General features: G+C 44.2%; 1 protein-coding gene across 2 annotated transcripts in view; it reads right to left on the bottom strand.

Annotated features, from left to right (window-relative positions):
• Positions 1–19,224, bottom strand: part of plxnb1b (plexin b1b) — a 65,683-nt gene extending 46,459 nt beyond the window's left edge. Inside the window, exons 1-2 of one of the 2 annotated variants that reach the window (XM_028997753.1) lie at positions 18,936–19,224; positions 2,841–2,897 (exon numbers count right to left, since the gene is read on the bottom strand). The gene's annotated coding sequence lies outside the window, so the exon portion shown is untranslated. The remainder of the gene's footprint in view (positions 1–2,840; positions 2,898–18,935) is intronic. The other variant, XM_028997754.1, reaches the window with a different exon arrangement.
• Positions 19,225–19,553: the final 329 nt, after the last annotated feature.

Below are 19,553 nucleotides of genomic sequence, written 5' to 3'. Positions count from 1 at the left end.
GACAAATTTCTTGCTCACGAACACAATGATGGCAAGTGGGGTTTCATAGGTGTGTTATAGGCTACTACCAACCCAAGCTCTATAAATATGAGCAGGGAAAGCAGATTTTATCATACTCATGAGTGCACAGGTAAAGACCACACAGGTAAAGACCACACGTGTCCAACAGGTGTGTATATGAGTGTGTAGTCTGTGACTGTATTTAAATATATGTAAACGTGTCCTGCAGCACTGCCTATTTACTTACTGACATCTTGACATCTGAGACCTAAACACTGGAAGAACACTTCAATTCGCACTACTTTTCTTGACGTGTTGATGGACTACTTTTGGTAAATTCGGTAAGAGACTTGGTAAAAGTTGACAATATGAAAGAGGATGATTTGAGCCATGGCAGAGTTTTAAATGTTATATGATGAGGTAGGCAGACCAACTCAAATCACACATGGACTTTGCATGCTATTTGCCTACCCTGGAGTGGGCAGGTCTGTGTGCCGGGAGGAAAATACTCAACAGCTGCAGCATTTGGATTCGTAATAAAATGACATACATTATCAGTCAAAAGCCTACTCATTTATGAGTCTTGCATTTTTTGCATTGTAGAAGAAAACTGAAGAAACAGGAATATGAAGTAAAATGTGAAAATGTCATAAGCAGGGAGCTTTTTCTGTGATAGCAGCATTTCACAATCTTCTCTCTACCACTATAAGAAGGACGATGGTCCTGATGGTTTAGACTGAACATTTTCTTATCCTTCACTCATGTTAATGTGGATCTCATGAAATACCTTTTGATGATGATAAAAGTGAACAAATTGGTCATACAGGTAAAAAGAAGCGTATTCATCAAACATACAGTGGCAGTGGTGGCCTAGCAGGTAAGGAAGTGGAAGCAGATTGAAATCCCAAAACAGCCAAGGTGCCACTGAGGTCCCCATGAAGTATGATTCCTGTCATATTTAACCAGTGGCTTAATCAGGTGACACAGGCAGTCAGGTGACACAGGCAGTGTTTTCTCATTGTGACACAAACAAAATGTGTCCTCTGCATTTAACCATCACCCTTAGTGAGCAGTGGACAGCCATGTCAGTTCCAAGAGCAGTGTCTAGGGATGGTAGCTTGATTTAGGGGACCTCAGTGGCACCTTCAAAGTGAAGTGATTGTCACATGTGATACACAGCAGCACAGCACACAATGCACACAGTGAAATGTGTCCTCTGCATTTAACCTATCACCCTGAGTGAGCAGTCAGCAGCCATGACAGGCACCTGGGGAGCAATGTGTGGGGACGGTGCTTTGCTCAGTGGCACCTCAGTGGCACCTTGGCGGTTCAGGATTTGAACCGACTACCCTTTGAATCTGAGTCCACTTTCTTTACCTCCTGGGCCAACGCTGGCTACACACATGTATGTCTGTGTGTTCAAAATGTGAATCAACCAGCCTTTCTGCTGTTTTCCAATGTTTGCATTCCAAAAAGGTTTCCTAACTTACTGCCACCGCCCAGATAGACTAATTGAGAGAGACCCTCCTTCAATGATCACCTTCAAACCCAAATACTCCCGCCTCTGTTCTCTCTCCCATCAGGCACACAACTAGCCACCCAAAAAAAGGCCCCAAAACACAGAATAAAATGAATTCATGAGATATAAAAGATTCTACCTGTGTTTTTCTGACCTTATGATACCAAAATGTCTTCTCTCAAACAAACAAATAAAATAAATATATATGGGAGCATTCAGTAACGCACCAAGCATGTAAACCTGGAAGCCCCCTAACAGTCGGTAGAGGTTTGCCGGCCGCTGCACCAACATGACCCGTTCAACCTCAGCCGTGTTCCACAACAGGAAACAACCTGTCCTCACCACTCCCCCTGCCAAACCGCAGAGGTGAGGTACAAACTAATGATCAGTCATCAAAATACCACGGGCTCATTTGGAAAATGTTAAACAGCGCTGCTCTCCGCTGCCATCCTGTCCAGAACAGTAATCACACCTGAGCAGCACAAGAATGGTGGCACGCTGTGACAGAATTACACGGCCCAGAGGGAGCTGGTGTACACCTGATGTGACAAACCGAGCAGGAAGCTGCTGTCGGCAACAGAGCCTGGACCATTCAATCACCAGAGAACAGACGAAAGCAGATTAAAAAATAAATAAAAAAAAACACCTCTCTTCTCGGCCTCTCTCTCTCTCTCTCCCCCTGGGAAAAGTACCCACAGAGGCATGGCGGATCAACAGTATTCCCAGATCCGATTTCCAGGCCGTAATCAAAACAGCCGTGCACTGTGCAGGTCGGGGCAGACCCCAGGAACCCGGCAGCCGGGCTGAAGAGGTGGGAGTGGGCTGGATCTACTACCAGTTTACATAACCAAGGTCAAACCCAAGCACAAAAAAGGAATAATAAGAGGCTACGGCAAAGTGAGGGATGGGAGGATGAGAGGAAGAAAAGGGAGGAGAGCATAAATGAGAACAAATAAAAAAAACACCAAAGGATGTGGGGAAATATATATATTTATATATATCTATAATAAAGCAAAACAAATGGATCAAGGCTACTGTTGGCAGATACATTATGTTCTAAACTGTCTGTGGTTCTCTGGTCTGGCATAATTGGGAACAGACGTAGACACTGGAAATAGCACCCAAGGAGGTGCTGCAGTTTGGAAGATAATAGAGGCTTCAGGCACCAACATGAGACTATATCAGCAGTTATTATGAATCAAAAGCACAAGGAATAATGTTAAAATATGTATATTAGCAGCTACGCAACCAGTTATTTGAGATACAGACAGGTCATTATTCTACAAAAGCAAAATATGGAGGGTGGAATGCTGCTTCTTACCCACGGAAGCTACTGTTGCCCTGCAACTCCAGTTTTATTCAAGGGCCATGGGAAAACCTAAAAATGAGAGATCAGCATAATTAATGCAAACTCCTGAAAAACTGGCTGACTAAGTCATATTGAGAATCTACCAAGACTCTTAAAATCAGGCTGGAAGGGACAGGGTCAGGGGACACACTGCAGAACCTGAGGGAAAACTCACATGAACAAGTGGAGAAGTCATGATTCTATTTCCAGAGCAGTTCGGATAACTGCATAAGTATGCATAAAAAAAATACAGCAACACACACAAAGTCTTCTTCAAGTGATGAGAACTTGCCATGAGACACACCCCCTTTTCAAATTCCTACATGGAAATTGTGCTCCAGACATCATATCTGGTGATGTCTGGTGACATAACGGAGAGGTGACACCCATGGACAAAGCATGGCACAGGCCAGTACATCTAGGCCACAAAATCCAATATAAGCAAATCATTCAGCTCTGTGCAATATGTGTGTGTGTGTGTGTAAGTAAGTATATATATATAAATATAACACACACGTGTATGTGTACACTTAAAGATATTGTATACAGACATACAAAATATATTTTTATTTATATACAGATATTCTTAATACTGTCATCCACTGCCCCCCCCCAAACTATTTATTTGTATGAACTTTTTTTTTTTTGCTGCTCTTAGCTTGTACGGTCCACTTTATGCAGTTGACAATGTAAATTTCCCACGTGTGGGACTAAAGGATCATCTTATCATTCATTTGGGGACAATGGAAACTTCTCTCGTTTTGTTATTGAAAATAATCACAAAGCAAGTTCTGGGTCATGTCACCGATTAGTGTTGATACAGAAAATAATAGCATACCCAGTGTATTATATTTCAATCGCACGCAAATACCGCTGGTTTTGAAATAAAAAAAGAAGGGAAAAATAACAAACACCCCGGAAACCCACCTAACACAAGGGGACTGGAAAGCAGTCATCTAATGGATAGTAGCTGCTGCCCTTTTATCTTCTGCTTAGCGAGTGCTGACAGCAGCGGAGGATGTCTGAGCCCGAAATGAACGTGTTGTGTAGTTTCCAGCAAAGGCACCAGTTTCGACATTTTTAAAGCTGAACATTTTCTGAGTAAAAAAAGCACACTGCAAAACGCCTGAATGATTTTGGTAGAGAAAAATGCACAGTGCTATTGTACTCATTCTTAACATGCAACACTGCATATCGTATTGTTTGTTTAATATTATGCAGTTTAATTGATGATGTTGCAAAATATACTGAGGGACAGTCACCAAAAAAAAAAAAATCCTAGTGATCATAATATGAGATTTTGGTCATACTGCTAGGAGCGTTAAGCTATACATGCATCATAAGGTATATTCACGTATTTCTATGTTAAGGAAGACAGTGGGCAGGTCGATAAATCTTCTATGACACAAAACTTACAAACTTGCAACTTCTATTCACATAAACATGAAAAAAGGTAATTTATGAAAGAACCCACACAGAACAAACATAACCCCACATTCCCCATATACTCATTGTGTGAAGTCCAGGACTAAGAAGGCTGTAACCCTCATTATAGGAGGTCACCAGTAGCTATGAACACACATGCACAACTTTCACTGAACCTCGCCAAAACTCTAGGCTGAGTCACACACAGAGAAGCCATTGTGCATGTGTCCCCTGTCCAGGGGTGACATCAGACTCATTATACTAAAGGCTCACTCATATTCGCTCTCTCTCTCTCTCCCACACACACCTCAAAAAACAGGAATCAGAGTCCACCCAACACCCAACCTTGCTCATAAACAAGCCCCCTGTTACACTACAGACCCTGCATTGAAAGCCTAATTAGCCCTGATCACATAAAAGCCCCCTTCAACCAAGCAAAGCAACCCCCCACCTCAAGAAAAACTCAATTTTGCAACGACACCACACACATTATGGTGAATAAACTGAGGGTTTTCACGCTCGAAAGCTGAATACCTCATGGCATACCTCGGGGCACTCAGAAACCACACTCTAAAAAAACATTTGCGTCAGTCAAGATAAAACATTTAGAATCAAAACCCAACCGATCTAAATTTACCCGGTACCCAGTGTGGACTCAAGATGCCCATGGGCTGAATTTGCACAACGGTCACATAAAGCTATAATTAAGTCCTATAGCCCAGCTTTGTGTTTTTGTACCCGCTTTCTTTACCCAAACGCTCTCTCTTCCACAGTGTGTATTTAAGACCCCAAATATAGCTGTAGTGCATCCTGTCCACAAACGCTCCAGCCTCACCAGCTCCTCTGCATTGGCGCACTGTGCTGAGGCCATCGGCTGTTCACCGTAGGGGTAACTAGATCAGATCGATTCACCTCTCATGAGCCACAAACTAATGTCAAAGCATCTCAACCATTTTCTGCTTTCCTTTGGGAAAGAAGCCCTGACCAAAAGGTCTGGCCACTTCCTCAGCGGTATGGTCTCCAAATGCAAGTGTGTGTGTGTGTGTGTGTGTGTGTGTGTGTGTGTGCGTGCGTTTCACAGGCAAGCAGCAGTCAGCTCTGACCCCATCCTACTGATAGGAGTCGGACTGCAAGGCCACGTGTGGTGAATGGCTCGCTCAACTCCCACAGCACATATATGAGTGGGGATTAGTGGCCACGCCAAATGGCTAATCTTGATGGACCAGGACCATTTTAATAATGATAGTGACTGCTAATCCAGTATTCATTAATTAAGCATAAACAGCGGGATGTGTGATATGAGAGACGGGGGGAGCAATGTTTGTGCATGTGTACAATGACGAGGTTATCAGTTCCTGTTCATTCGTCAACTTCCATCAAGCACGCTTATTTAACTTCCAATGTTAAAGGTCAGGACCGACTTGCCACACACACACACACACACCCATTCACACAGCCCATTACTTCTGCTTCCCAAAAACCTCATCCCTCTGGGCCAGGACTTCAGCTGGACCACATCTAAAAGGCTAACATACTAACACGTGAACCAGGGGCTTCATTTCCCAAAAACATAAAAGTAGATTAGGAGAACAAAGATTAAGGAACAGGAGAGTTTTGATCCATCTGATTTGTATTTTCTTCATGCTGCTGTCATTAAAAGGTCACTGAAAATGAGAGAACAAAGACAAAAAGAAGAAAAAATGACAGGTGGCGTGGCTGGCTGACAATCAGCAAAAAAAAAAAAAAACGGCAAGAGAGAAGGAAAAAGGAGGAGTAGATAAAGGGATGCTGGTCAGGCGTGGCAAGAGCAACATAAACTCTGCACTTAATCCCTTAATGAACGAGGTCATGAGCAAGATCAATGAACGCTTCCATCAAAGATACTCAGACCATCTTTAATTAGGACATCAAAGGTGAAGAGTATTCAAACAGGACTGCTCTGACTGCATGAGTAGGCAATTACACTAGCCTGTGTGTGTGTGTGTGTGTGTGTGTGTGTGATGGACACATGTGAAGGAGAGACAAATGCCTAAATTTTCCCTGGGGTTGCTTTTTTTTTCTCTCGCTAAATGCTTACCCCTAGTCAAGGTCACGGCTGCCGGAGACCAACTTCAGGGAGACTTTATCAATATTGGATAAAAAAAATAAATAAAATAAAAAATATGTGGGACTTCAAAGAGATGGTGGATTTACGTGAAGCACAAGGTCTTCTAGAAACCATAAGGCCACAGCAGAATTTATACTGAAGCCAATTTGAAAGCAGCTTATTCAGGTCCATTTTCAATTCTGTGAATGGTGACCTATCAGAATACTTCTCAAACAATGAAAAAATTGCGCAAATGGAGCACAACAAAGTCCAGGATTGTACAGCAGTTACCATTGACCAGGCCCTGCTTCAAAATGTCCTCCTCAGCCAAGTAATTAGAACAAGCATCTAGGCCAAGAACCCTCTGGACCAAGGTCCATTATTTAATTACCAAGTCTGAATAGTACAAAAGCAGGGCATTCCACAAGATTATCCATGCAATTGCACAAAAACAAACGTGGCCTGATGAGATCCTCTGGAAAAATGACATCGCTCCACATAGTAGCCGGACGTCAGTGGCCGCTGAGTGCAGCAATCAGATGCGTTTCAGCAGAGATCTCTCAGGAGCTGAACTCAACCATAAATCCTATTCCAGGAGGAATCTTGAGAGATTTATGAACGGGGGGAAAAAAGCATTCAGTTGCATTACTGGAATAAATCACATAAGCTTATGGAAGGAAGTACTTGTGGCTGAATTGTAACCTCTGTTTACAATACGCAATAATATAACGACAGCACAAAACAGGACAACAATAAAAGCGGTCAAAATTAACAACCTTGCAGCCAATAAAACCAACAAGCCGAGGATTTGGCAGATGTAGCTGTTCCTGCAGAACTTCAGATGTTATGACCCCCAGCAGCCCAAAGGGTAAGGTGAGGAATGAAGGCCGCACCTGCATTCCTACGGGCAGGGTTTTTAAAAATCACAGTGCTCGAGAGTAGAGTGCAGCTGCAAAGACTCTTCGGCCATCCATTTACATTTACAGCATTTATCAGACGCCCTTATCCAGAGCGACTTACAATCAGTAGTTACAGGGACAGTCCCCCTGGAGCAATTTAGGGTTAAGTGTCTTGCTCAGGGACACAATGGTAGTAAGCGGGGGGTCATGGTGGGGTCGTGTTGTCCCATATACAACCCAATCAGTTTTTCACGATTGTGACAAACCCCACAATATATTTTCACACAGCCGCATATTTTCAAACCTATTGCATGGTTTTTGCAAAAATTCCCCAAAAATCCTGCTGGTGTAAGTACTTCCCATGCGTTATCACATTCACAGTGTTTTAATTCAATAACGTTCAGCACAAAAAAGAAAGAAAAAGTCCCATTTAGGGTGACCAGATAATCGTGAAATCCTGGGGGGACTGTCATATGGTCATTGCCCAAGCATAAGAGGCAAATCACTGGTTGATTACTGGCCAACAATTGTTATGTATGAATGTGGTCAAAGATGCTTTGTGACTCGTTGCTGACTGTGACGAGATATCTAGCGCACTACATATCTGGTTCATTTGCTGAAAAGCTAATGAGAGTGCAGGACATGGGACAATGGATCTGCCAGACAACCCTTTTCCCAATGTTGCATAATGTGAAAGGTAAGCTAAGAGTCATGAGCAAGAGAAAACTTTTTCTCCCCTTGAATGGTCCTTTCCACCAATCATTTTTTTTAAAAAAATGCATGGACATAAATGTTTTACATACAAATTCATTTGTAAACCTGAATTTTGCTCTAGCTTATGTGGACCTAACTGACATATGGGTATGTTTCCACAGTGGACAGAATGCACTGACCTTATAATCATGACACAAAGTTTGGTCATACAGGCACTCATATGTCATACTATAGCATCGATGAGGCAGAAGACGACGGGGGGGTGGGGGGGGGGAGGTTGTGTCTATGATTGGCTCACTGGCGATCTGGGACAGGCTGCCGCGGTGTGACATCGATCAGCCAAGAATTGCGGTCAATGGGAATGGATTGACCATCTAGCCTGACATGGTTCCCCAGGGGTCAAAGGGAACGGGAGTGTGTCATTAAAAAAATCTGGGACAAAAAAAACATAGGGGCTCCAAATGACACAGGCATCCTTGTTCTCATCCTTAATTTGCACCGTAACCTTAAAGTTAACCTTCAATTACCATAAGAACACCACATCTTAACACTGACCTCACGTCATTCACAACCTGCCAAGCTGCATGTAGTGTATGTAGCTTGCTCCAGTGTTAATGAGGGGTTAACAAGGGGGTGCACACAGTTTTGAGAGTTACTCTCTTTGTCCTCTGCGACTGACAGGGAGAGGTTAGAAGAAGAGTACACAAACTCAAAAATCACATTCCCTCCTAACATACATATTTCACATATTTTAAAAGGAAAAAAACATGATTAACAAACCGTGACTACATGAGGAAATTCCTTCTAGAATAATATACACACACAGAGGAACTGTGCCATTTTTAACTCCTCCATTTACTGCTGGGGAAGACAAATAAATCCACATCATCGTGGTCTTAAGGAAAATATCTAGCAGAAGACAGAAGAAGTCTTCAAGAGGAACGAAACACAGCTTACCAAGAAAAGCCAGATAAACACACATGCTGGTATAAACACTCAGAGTCTCTAGGACACGGTCATGTCTTCAGTGTGTCTGTGTGCATTGTTGTTTTTGGTCCCTGTTTCTAAACCCATGTTTGTGTGCACAATGAGCATGTGTGTTTTTATATTTCATACCATTTGGTTAACATTTCTGGGGTTTACCCTCAAATTGGAGAAAGGCCCAAGACCTTAACAGTAGACTTGACCGAAACAAACACACACACACACACACACAGACACAGTGTAGTAAATTTTACAATGGTTGTTGGTTTTGGTTAAAAACAAACAAAAAAGTAGCTTTGAACTGTGTCCAGTGATGTTAATGTCACATTACAATCTGATTGGTCAGGCAGCCTTGCCATGCGGCTAAAAGGCGGGAGGAGGGCATGGGAGGAAAATGCACAGTGCTGGACCCCTGCGGAAAACTCGTACAGGATAATCCCCGGGTTCAGGGAAAAATATTATGCTGCTCCCTCTGGAAAAAAAGCAGTAGTGAAAGAAAGAGAAAAAAAGAAAAGTTTTTTTTAATTGTTTCAGCACTGAACCCCCTGTCCCACTGCGCACTCCGGGAGGCAATGCTGAACTCCAAACCCCCCATTCAAACCGGAAAAGAGGGATATTAAAAAGAAGGGGAACAGAGCAGCGTGCGGCCCAGCGTTTTCGGGTCTGCTGCTGCAGATTTTCGCCCTCCTGTGGGCTGATGCTGGGGTATGAGTGTATACTGTGTTGGTTTAAGCTCCTGAACACCTGCTAGCTCCGGGGCTCTTACCTCAACCAGTAGGAATGAAGAATCAGCTTGTGCTAAATCTGATATAAAGTGTGCATTTTAGAACGGCCAGCTAAGCAAACCTTGTGAAGCCCAGGGGAAAACGGTGTTGCAGTCATATACATATTTGCAAATAGACTCACTAATCTGGGGGTTTCCACCGATTGACAAGTGCAATGCAAACAGGCTGATAGCTCAAATTCTTCAGTGAGATAAACGGGACAAACTGAAGCAAGCAAAACACAGGAGACAAAATAATGGGAGTAAAGTCTGAAAACAAGTGACCAAGAAGCAGAGAGTGATTAGCTGACCATGATGTCCACTGTGCTTGCGCGTCTGTCCTCGTGCAATGTTAGCATTCTGCCTTACTAATGAAATACTGTGCACCGCGGTCTCTAATGCCCCGTCTCGGCCCACCATTATGGGCACTGTCTTTATTACCCCCAGGGTGGACACAGAGACAAGCTGAACCTCTGCTGGTGGAAAAAAACAACACAATTAATGAACACACAGCAAGGAGCAGACAGGTTATTAAACACAACACACAACACAGGCCTTTTTTTATATTCTTCCCCCTTCCTCACACACATACTACACAACTCTGGGTTTGGTTTGAGAGATTTACTCATAAAAACAATTTATTCATAACTTTTCAACAACAACAAAAATGGTTGTCATTATTTTGTATTCTGGTTGTCATTATTTTATAACAATTTGGTTACATATACATCAGATATTTGTTAAAACATCTATATATGTGTATGTGTGTGAGAGAGAGAGGAAAAAGCTGGGTGAATCCTCATAGAGGTAAAGGGAAGAGGGGAAGAAAAAACCTGAGAAAGGGGTCTCCACAGCAAGAGACTGTCACTATGGAAACTTGTGACCCGTTGTAACTTGGCAACAAGTAGAAAGTGTCACTTAGAGGAAAGGGGGAAAAAAAAAGCACCTCACACACAAACACACACACACACCCAAGGGGAGAAGGCACATCTTTCACTCAGATGGCATTTTGACCTCTGACCTTTCACGCCCTGATAGTCTGAACCAACAGGAAACATTCTGCTCCAGTGCATGTGTGTGTTTCTGTCAGTGAGTGAGTGAGTGTTAAGCTATTTTCACCAATTATGATCCTCATCACCATACAGTCAGAACTGTGAAACCATTCAGGGTGAACACGACAGCTTGTGCAAACACAGGGTGAGAAATGTGCTTTTAATGGTGTGAATAGAGTGATAATTCTCACCAAACCTGGCTGATGTTCATGAAAACAGACTTAATATATATGTGTAGTTGATTGATTTGCCCTCTTTTGCTTTCACAGCTTTCTACAAGCTGGGTGCTCAGGAGTAAGAATGAATATTTGGCTTCTTTTTTGTTCTTGTCCCCATCCAAGTGACCCAGACAGATTCAATTATGTTGAGGTCAGGGCTCTAAGGCGGCCAAGCTTCAACACTCTAAACTTCTAAAGCACAGAATAGACCTAACCTTAGAGGAAATCGCTCTCTGAAGGAGGTAGTTTGGTGAAAATTAAAATGTCCACATATAGACAATCTATACGACTTTCATCCTTGAACCAGGTTCATGGCCACAGTGACCGGGCCAAATAAGTAGCAAGCTGTAATGTGCTGCATTTCCCAACATCACCGCTAGCATTAAGGTTTTCAACAACTGGATTAGCGGCTAGCCTCCTGGGAGTCCATAAACCTGTTGATGGTTCATGGGTTGTCCTTCTCAGCACCACTTTTGAGTACCAACAAGGCCTGTGGCTTTGTAAAGCTCTGTCCCAGTCGTCCACACAACACTTGTCACAGTTGTGAGGATCTTTACACTTGTGCACTTACTGCTTCATATAGTTCCACGTCTTGACAGGTGGTATTGTAATAGCAGCAATATTAATGCTATGGTTGATCGATACTGGATTCCCACAACGTTTGACAAACTAACAATTATATGGCACAGATCTACCACAGTTCTCTGAACACATGAGACCAATGTTTCGAACATTATCGGCAATCGTCACCATAACGTAACTATTTACATGTCAGTCACAGCCTTGTTAGTGATTACAAGCTGAAACACAAACCCATAAACCTCAAAGAAAAAAAGACACCACTTGAGTGAACTGGCCCTTTAAAAGTGTGTATCGTCATTGCAAAGCGCTCAAAGGTAACACACTTGTTCTCAGAATAGCCCAGCATGGGTGGAACACGGTTAACATTTAACTGCGGGTCATATACACTCGCTGCGAGCTCCTAAAAGGCAGCTAGGACTCTGAAATCTAAGACGGGCCTGAGCTCATTACGACAGGAGGGAGAGTAGGCGGGCCCGTCACTCTTTTCTGCTTGTATAGGGAGTATAGGGGTGAATGCATTACCCCCTTCATCAATCCTTCATTAGGGCTCCCAAAAAGAAAATAAAAACATTTCAAAGTCTGGCCCAGTGTTTGCACTTTCATCTCCATGGCAACACCTTTTTCCCAGGACACAGAGTGGACCCCCGGGGGGGAGTTTTAGGGGTGAGTGCCCCGACGGATTTGGCAGAGGGCTTGAGAAGGGGAGCGAAAGTAAAATAGTGATGGAGGGACAGAGGGAGAGAAATTCCCTCGGTTTCCACTTAGAAACAGAGGACAAGCGAAGGCTTTGGAATTCTCTCCATCACACATACACACACACACAGACATAGAACTGCACTATCAAAAGACTACAATCTGCCACCAGCTATACATTCTGGAACAGGAGTCAAAAGTCACTGCACTCTTACAACATTATGATGATGATCCACTGCAGAAAGAGGAACACAAAAGCCCCTTTCTGCAGGACGTCCACGGACCACCTGTTGTGGCACTATTCTGTGTAAAATTCCAGTAACCCTCGGCTTTACAGTATTAAATGCAGGAAATCTGTGGTATAAATGAAGAAATGTCACAAAAAAAAAAACAAAAAAAAAATCTCACAGTTATCAAGGTTTTAAAACCTAAAAGAATTGAATCTGGATTTAAGTAGTGGTTTCCAATGCTTCCAGAAACGCATTTAGTGAACCTTTCCTGGGTTTTGAAGAACTAGCACCGGGATGAAATGTTTTGAATCAAAGTGCATCGATGCACAGACCTGATCCTGAATCCCATGTATTCGTGAATTGGTTTTATGTAGCTGCTATGCTGATGGTCTGCTCATCACTACTACAGTAATAATATCTTCAATCCCAAGTCATTTTGAAAGACCTAAGACACTACAGTGTTGTGAAAAGACACAGCACTTCACTGACCACACTGAACTGAATCATTCCATATCGTGACATAATGCCACTGAATCATATTGTACCCCATGCATCCAGTTGCAAATCAGATCATATTTTAAAAGAGTGATGCACCCGCCTAAAAATGATATGAAGCAAAGTTATGTGGGAAAGTGAAATTGTTTCAGAACTGCCTGAAAGCACCATTCAGAGTCGATCTGGAAGACATGAAGTCAAACAACTGGAACTGTATCTCAATCCAATCATTCCCCAAAAATCCCATCTCTACAAAAAAAAAAAAAAAAATAGGTCGCCCCACCTCAATTCATACGTCCTGTCAATCACGCTGTCAAAAACACACACCATTTAGCCCCGCCCACTCACCTTCACAATGATTCACATAGCACAACAGCTGTGGCAGAACAGACTGATGTGAGAGATGGATCTGCACCCATCCTCCCCCATCAGCCCATACGATGATTTTGTTCCTCAACCTTCCACCCACTCCCTACACCCAGCCTGCTCCTTCTCTTGTTCACTGGCCTTTTCAACCTTCCCACCAACAAAAGAGACAAAAGGGCCTGCGCTACTTTCTCTCTCTACTCCCTGGAGAGAGGCTCTCTTAACCTCACACACACACAAAGAATTTTAAAATGTCCACGTCCACTGCAATAACGCCACCTGCACAGCTGCCTGCAGCCCAGATCAACAAACCCACTGCAACGTGACAAACAGCAGGGGGTCACCTACACAGACGCCTCCAAACACAGACCCCACCCCCATAACACTGGGCCATCCCAGCACACAGATTCCCCCTCCCAGGGGTGCGGCAAATGGCTGCTTTGATTTCAGAGAAGGTGAGAGGGGGGAAGAGAGCACATGAGAGAGGAAAGCAGGGAGTTGGAGGCCGGCACTCTACTCCCTCGTGATGTTCTTCATTGTTGGCTGTGAAAAACACCCAGGCCCTCAGTGAAATGGGGGTTGGTGTGAACTTCCCAAGACAAATGTTGCCCATGATATGTTACCCCTCATTAAATACCAGAATGTAAATTTGGAGCTTCTGAAAAACATCAAAGGACTGGGTGCAAATTCAGCATAATGCATTTTTCATTGCCAGCTCAGAGGCTTGAATGAATAATGCTTCATATTGCATCGATGTTCAGTTTTGGTTTGGTTGACATAAGCTTGAAAGCACAATTTACCTAAATGTGCTGAATGCAAAATTTAAAGACCATGCGCATAAGGGGGATGTCACAGAACTTGCTTTATAATAGAAATAGTGAGCAAACTTCCTGTCAAGTATGCATTTATTGGAATAAACACATAGAAATGCATGAAATTATTTCTCATATTGAGAAGATGAACTTGAGTGATGTTTTCATAAACTTTAAAAATGGGAGGAGCCCATAGCATTGATAGACACACACACACACACACACACACATTACTTCCTCATTCTGAATAATATAAACCATCTCCTGTCAATGTCACACATGCAGGTCTAGCTCCAAAGTCCCATCTCCTTCCCTCCTCCTACGTAGACTAGGCCCATAAATATAATGATACCTCTAATAGGCAGTCTGACGAGTATACAACCTACAACTAGGGTTAGAAAAGGGAACACAAAAACATTTCACCTCTCGACTCACACTAACCCGTCTACTAAATCAATCGCCAAGACCCCAGGAAAGCGCACAACCTTTGGAAGTTGCCAGGGATACATCAAGCTAGCTTAAAATGTGACTGCCTTGGGCTTTATGGTCCCACCACCCACCAACGCGCAACTTCATCCAAGCCTTCAAACATCCTGCCGGGCCCGAGCTGCTTAATAGGAGGGAGCTGAGTGGCGGCCAAGATCTCTGTGGTAACCGAGAGTCGGGATATCTAGCAGTTGCCATCTATCTGCTGGGGACGCAGATAGAGGAGAGACGAGAGCGGGCAAGGGGCTTGAGTGCGTGTCAACTTGAACTTGCTCGACTCAAACGCCAACCCCATGAATCACCGGGGAGTGAACGTAAACATTTCTCACAGTTTTCACTCAAGTTGAAGAGGTTTCCAATGGTTTTTCCATTTCAATTAACACCGGCGCTGCAAAAAAATAAACCATCTGGACATTTCTGGCCAACATTCCGGAGCAGGTTAATGTGACACGTCTCCCAGCTCCGCCGCAGCTCAGCCCTGGCCAATCTCTCCACATCTGCTATCTTCCAAATCCCCTTTAGAAGAGCAGGAGCTCTGATAAGATTACAGTTTAATTGGCATAATTAAATAGAGTATTTAATCTATCCATAATGGGAGCCGAAAAGCCAAAACCCATTACATCAGCCCCAGTGTCTGTAACAAGCCTATCCGGACTAATGAGTTTCTGCTAAACCTGGTTAACATGAAGCAAACAACGGCACGACCCACGTTAAAAAAGAAGGTAATTTTTCCTTCATACAATCATCTAGACTCTGGACAGTCAGTCAAGATGGATCACAATAAAGCTTGTTTTAGAATAAAGAGCTAAAAGGGAATTCAATCAATTTAAACATTGCAGCAAGCATTTCAGACCTAAAAGAAAAACACCACCACACATTTACTTCCCACCGAATCACATTACAGGCTTTATTTCCAAAGGGCTGTAACAGAAATAAACGAGAAAAGACATCTAGCAGGTTCTCTCAGACAGAAGGAACTAACTGCCCCCCCGGACTCACCACGGGGCAAAAACATTTACATTTACGGCATTTTATCAGACGCCCTTATCCAGAGCGACTTCCAACCAGTAGTGACAGGGACAGTGCCACCCTGGAGACACTCAGGGTTAAGTGTCTTGCTCAGGTACATGATGGTAGTAAGTGGGGTAAGTGAACCTGGGTCTTCTGGTTCATAGGGCCAGTGTGTTACCCACTTCATAATTCACCTAGCATGCCTGGAGGTGTAATTAGGGGGACATTTTTACATGACTATATGTATTATAAGACTGATAAAGAATTACATACACACAGTTATGACGGACTCAACACCAGGGTTTCCGGCCATCAGAGAACACCCACATCGTTTCATCTTCCTTGTTGGTTACACAGTCGCCCCCACTGTCATCCTGCGGCTCTGGGCCGCGTTGGAACTTTGTTGATTCCACGTCGTCCTTGACGTTTCCCCACCTGGCAATTACGAGCAGCAGGGACGCCACAAAGACAGACATCGAACATGACAAATTGTGTCTCGCGTCACGTTCTCAGACATCAGGCTTGGCGGCGGTACAGAGGGCTTTAAAAGGACGAGGTGAGGAGGGAAAGAAGCAGCTGGAAGGATTTAGCATTTTATTTTAATTACCACTTCGGGGTACCTCCCCCAAAACCCCGCACAAACCCACGACAGTCCTAACGGATGTGTTCAGACTGTAACTAATCAGGTGGCTCCAACTTTGCGAGTCCCTGGAAGCCCCGGTATCCAGCATACAGCTGGAAATGCAGACAATCTGCAGCTTTATAGCTTCAGAACATGATTTAGAGGAGGAGGCATGATCCAACCACACAACTCCCTCAAACGCCACCTGTTGCTCTGAGCCCCACCCCTCCATGCTGCCGGTTTAAAGTGCCGGGGCGTTTGAAATGGCACTGCGGCCAGCAGAAGGGACGACCACATCTGGTCCACAAACGGTGACAATTTCCCATCACTGATACTCAACATCACATGGCACTGGCACTAGTCAAAATACAACAAGGTGCTGCTCAGCAGATGTGTTTGGGTTCCGGCATCCTTACAAGACAAGGTCATAACAAGTAGCTAAAAGGTCAAATATTAAACATGCAGGCCTAATGGCACCATTTACACCAGAGGTCGAAGGGCATTTTGCAGGTTGGGGCCACGTCACACTCATACAGAGGGTCACATTGTTCGGTTCTTGACGTTATTGTCGACGTCAAGGCAGAACAAATATGGTATTTAACACAGAAACTACGCCCATGGGCACCAACATCATAGTGCCCCACTGAATACAAGCAGACTAGGAAATATAAACCAGTGGAAAAGGCATTTTGATGTGAGACCAGTTCGAACACAGAAATGACTGATCTGATATATTACTGAAAAATACACCGGAACACGGCCCGTCACACAGTCACAGATGCCGTTTCAATATAAACATCTAATTTTAGGCCTACTGTCCACACGCGTGCCCCAAATCCAGCGGCCTGTCAATCACCAGGGAGAGGAAAAAAAACATTGCGCTTCCATTCCGCTTGTTACGCTCTGGAGTCTCACCAGCTGTGGTCGCCCGTTTAAACCCCATAGAGGAACCTACAGCTCCCCGCTCCGCAGGAAACGACACCGACGTTGCGGGTCGAGGTGAAACGGGCCGTGTAACAGAGCAACGCTCGCATCACGATTCCAGCCGAACGTACACGGAAAATGAAAATCCCATTTCAACTCCACCGCACATACTAGCATGCAGCCAAATGGATGACACGTTGCCATAAAAGACACTTTAACTAATGCAAATTAGGGCATGAGGTCATGAAAATATTAAATTTCATTTCATCAGGAGCTAGTAATGGGTTCTTTGCGTTATTTTATCAGGTGCATTCCCCAAAATAACCCTTCTGACAACATCTGCTCATGGCATAATCATGATTGCTTGGTGCAAATCCAGTGTATATGACAGGCACCCATTTAATAACAATTCCAGGTATTAAAAAAAAAACTAAAACAAGCATAATTCACGCAGGGTCGGTTCAATTGGAAAATTTAGGTCTGACGAGAACTTGATAAGATTTGCGAGCGGGTTTCTGTACAGCTTGATGTATGCAGGAAGGGAAACGCAGCGGTGAAACGCTACACCACCCGACTTCTGCGTGCAAATCCACAGAGAACGTGGAGATGGATGACCCAGTTATTCCCCGGAATAAAGGCAAAGCAGAAATCACAATTCATATGGTACCGTCTGGGAAAACCGCGCAATTGCAAGGTTCCCGGGCTCGGCATCGTCTTAATCTGTCATTTCAATTCGGCCCTGTATGCGTGCGCATAAGACCAGATGGCTTGCAGGCCATCACAGTACACAACCGTGTGTCCGTCTGGGCAGCCGAACAAGTGAAAAATAAAAGCCACAATTTTGTACTTCCCCCCTCATGTAACCACATCACTTCCTATTTCTGACAATTTCACGGCCTTCCAAACGCTCTGCTTCGGAACTGACCTTAAAAAAAAAACGAATACAGATCAATCCTCTTAGGGTGCAGCACAATACGAATGGTTTTCTTTCTCAAGCAATCAGTTTAAGGCTCTGAGGAACTGAAATAATGTCAAACGTACACAAAGTGCACAAATCCAATAATAAACTGTATTATTGTCAACCAACCAGCCTTTAATGCATCAAGACGTTTTCAGTACAACTGTACTGAGTGTTAGAAATCAGATGAACGATACTTGGCATGGAGCTCCAAAAAAAAAAAGTTATTAAAAGCAGCCTAATGGTTAGAAAGGGGTTAATTTGGACTTGGACAAATACAAAAAAACCAACCTGCCGGTCGTAAAGTACCCGGACAGTTTTTAAAAATGACGCCCTAATCCAGCCGCCCAGGATCAATGAGTTACTGCAGCAGAGACAACAGAACCCCCACTTCCACCCGGGCGCAAATCCCCGCGGCGCGGAACACGCAACACGCAGCACGCAGCCAGGTGCGCGCAGCGCGCCCCCGCGTTAAACGCCGAGCGTCCTTTCTTATTCAACGCCGGGACTTTTACACGATGTGGCGGGACGACACGCGTTTTCCACCGACTACTTTTCCAAGGCGCGCACTTTCAAAAAAAGAATTGACTATAAGTCATCTGTAAATCTACATGTATCTTTGCACAGAGCGAGGTGATGCGCGACTGTGCTCGCTGTGCACTGTGCACACGGGCGACGCGCGTTAAAACACCTCAACGCAAGAAACGCTTGTGTTGCTTCTGCGTTGAAACCAGATTTCAGCGCTCACCCCGAGATGGGCGGAGGGGGTCGGCGTGATATCCGCGGCGCAGGTATCCAGGTTCCGGAGCCTCTGTAGGTCGTTCCTCGGAACTTTATCCAACGTGTCGCAGCGGTCGAGCACTTTTTTTTGCTGTTGTTGTTGTTGTTAATCCCACAAAAAAAAAAAACCACACCGTCCGCGAGCGCTGCCAAAAGCACCAAAACTCCGCTGTCTGAGAGGGAAAAAAAAGTAACTCGGCCGCCTGCTCTCTTCAGGAAAGTTTAGCAGCGAGGGCTCGGTGCTCTGGGGGAGGAACGGGGAGTGAGGCAGCGCTCTACTATCACATGGACCCGGCGAAGGGAATGAATAGGCTTCGTCGCACAGACTGCCCTCCATGGCACCGCCTTAAAGGGGCAACGACACCGCGAAGCGCAAACTGCCCATTAACAGGCGGGGCCCACTCAGACGCCCCGTTAAAACGGCAAATGGGCCTTAAAGCGGGGACGGGTGGGACCAGGTGGACTAGGAAGCTGCTGTATAGTTGTAATCATAAACATAGCAAACATTACCATGCATACTTAACAGTTGGATATGCCATGTTTCTTACATACTTTATTTATGATTTACATACATTACATACATTCT

Source organism: Denticeps clupeoides, chromosome 12, assembly GCF_900700375.1.
Source record: "Denticeps clupeoides chromosome 12, fDenClu1.1, whole genome shotgun sequence".
NCBI classification, from domain to species: Eukaryota; Metazoa; Chordata; class Actinopteri; order Clupeiformes; family Denticipitidae; genus Denticeps; species Denticeps clupeoides.
The sequence above is the reverse complement of the archived record's forward strand: the minus strand, read 5'-3'. Positions and strand labels throughout refer to the sequence as shown.